The following is a 2,772-nucleotide window of genomic DNA, read 5'->3' as shown; positions in this document are numbered from 1 at the left end:
AGAGAAAGAAAGTGGAAAATAGCAGTCTGTATTCAAACTATCAGTTCTTTCTCTGGAGGCTGATAGAGAGAAAGAAAGTGGAAAATAGCAGTCTGTATTCAAACTATCAGTTCTTTCTCTGGAGGCTGATAGTATCATTAGTCCTTTGGGATTTTCTTGGATCATTGTGTTGCTGAGAATAGCTAAGTCATTTACAATTCTTCATCAAACAATTTTGCTGTTACTAACATTCTCCTGGTTCTGTTCACTTCACTTTGCATCAGTTCCTGTAAGTCTTTCCAGGTTTTTCTGAAATAATCCTGCTTGTCATTTCTTATAGCACAATAATATTCCATCACAATTATATACCACAGCTTGTTTAGTCATTCCCCAATTGATGGGCATCCCTTTGATTTCCAATTCTTAGCCACCACAAAAAGAGCTGCTGCAAATATTAGTGTTGGGGGTTTTTAAGGATGAAAGAGACTTGGCTACATTTTTAGGCAACAGAGAGGAACCAATAAACAGCAAAAAGAAAGCATTACAGTTCATGGATAAAAGTCTTATAACCAAGATATGTAGGGATTTGACACACATGTAACACTCAGAGCCATTCCCCAATATATAAGTGGTCAGAGGACATGTTCATATTAATTTGTGTAACTCAGACATTGTTCTGTTTGAGTCTAAGTTCCTATCTTTTGTCTGTGAAAAGAATTTATAGTTTTGCTAAAAAGTTGATTTGGGGACCAATTTTTTTATTTCTCCACTTTTCTATGTATCTAATTTTCAGTTGATTTTCATTTTTTGTAGAGGACTCATGAAATTTAATTTGGAGTTTTTATTTGTGAAGTCTGAAACAAAGGATCATCTTTTTAATAGCAATATTCTCCTGGTGTTGTTATATGAGTGGGAGTCATAGAACACTACAATTTCTAAAGAACTGAACGTGAGCCTCACCCAGAGGTGCAGAGTGGGTGTGAGTAGGCTGCAACAGATTTTCAACATGCAATCACAAAGGAAAAGTGGAGCAAAGGATATCATCAAAGAAGCATGTAAGTGGAAAAGGTGGTAAGAGCAATGGATAATCAACCATTGGATGGCCCATATGCTGCATCTATATCCTCACCATGTTAAGAAGAAACGAAAGCCCTTTCCACCCACCCACCCCCAAGGATGTTGGGTGAATCTCACATGGTTATCTTGAGTGAACATATGTGGCACATTAGATTAGATCAGCTGTTCCGTCCCTTGACTTGCGCTGAAGTCATCTCACATCTACCTTGCCTCCAAGGCCCTGGAGGACTTAACCCTTTAAGCCCCAGAACTTCCTCCCCGGGGTCCCTAAGGTCCTAATTGGTGGATATGTCTCATATGTGGCTCATTATATCACAGGCTAGGTATTACAGCCCTTCTTCCCTTCATTCTTCCCTATCTTCTCACCAACCTCACTTCCTCTTCCCACATTCTCCTCCCCAGCCCCATACACTTTTTAATTCTGGAACCATAATCAAATAAGTACTGCCACTGCCACTAGAAAAAGTAGGTCAATCTATTCTCCTATGGTTCTACTGACCATCCCTTTAACTTTTCCAAATCTCCTCTTGGCCACAATTCTTCCATACAGGTTCTCTCATTATTATTCATTCTCATTAGAATGAGAATGAGAATAGAATAAGCTTGATGGACTATTTATTCTTAGCACAGTGCTTGGCACACAGTGTTTAATTCATTCCACATTTATTGGTTCAAGAATCACAAAGTATGGGCAAGTACCATTCAGCTGTGAGGGAATACCCACATCATTGAGACCACAAATTTGAGCAGTTGCTAATACCATTGACTTAGCGGTTATAGCATCTTGTCTAGTATGTTGGGTGAGTTGACAATGAAAGTTTTAGCATATTCAGCTATGGACAGACTGAATATGGAGATAGCACAAATTTTTATTGATATCCACTTGGGGTTATAAACAAAAGGTAGACCATCCATTTAGAAACAAAATTAAATTATGGTTCTGAACCAAGGAGTATTTCTGCATAAAGCAGAGTTATAAAACTTGGGAGAGGAATTTTCAGATGGGTCCATTTCATCTACTTCCCATTGCCTTGCGTTCCAATAGGACTAGCAGACTTTCTGTTCTCTGACATGTTCCATGACTCAGCTGTGTGCCACCTCTCAGCGGGTGGTTTTCACATGAACCCAGTTATTTGCCTCAAGTATCTATCTGGTCAGACCAATTCATTAGGATGTGCTGGCTGTGAAACTGGCCCAGTCTACCCGGGATGAACTCTCTCCTGCCTGATTCTAACTCCAACTATCATTCCTCCAATTGCCCCGGCCACATAGTCCCCTATGTCTTACTCAATGGAAATTCAGGCTTGATGGTACAGATCTATCAAAAGGCTTTGTCCCCAACTAAAATCCTAACCATCTGTAACCCTTCACCATATTCTATGTGTGTGATTGGCCACATGACATCCCAGAGTAGGATTTCATTTATAAATTAAAAGAGGATACATCTTTAGATATAGATAGGACTGAATGATTTCTGACTTCCAACTCCGAGTTTCTGAGATTTTGTATAACTTGGGGTTTTTGAGGAGACTGAGGGTGCAGACTAATTTAGATAGATATCCCTGCTAATAGTCGTATTTTATCTTTCAGATCAATACCATCAGATCTTAGATAATGCCAGTTAACGTGATAATGGAAATATGGTGTGGAAAATTTAGGGACGTATTAGACTTTATGTACTGACGCCATAATTCTGTGATTCTTACTCTTTCTACT

The sequence above is a fragment of the Vombatus ursinus genome, unplaced genomic scaffold (genome assembly GCF_900497805.2).
Source record: "Vombatus ursinus unplaced genomic scaffold, bare-nosed wombat genome assembly UNPS02010219.1, whole genome shotgun sequence".
Lineage (NCBI taxonomy): Eukaryota > Metazoa > Chordata > Mammalia > Diprotodontia > Vombatidae > Vombatus > Vombatus ursinus.
The sequence above is the reverse complement of the archived record's forward strand: the minus strand, read 5'-3'. Positions refer to the sequence as shown.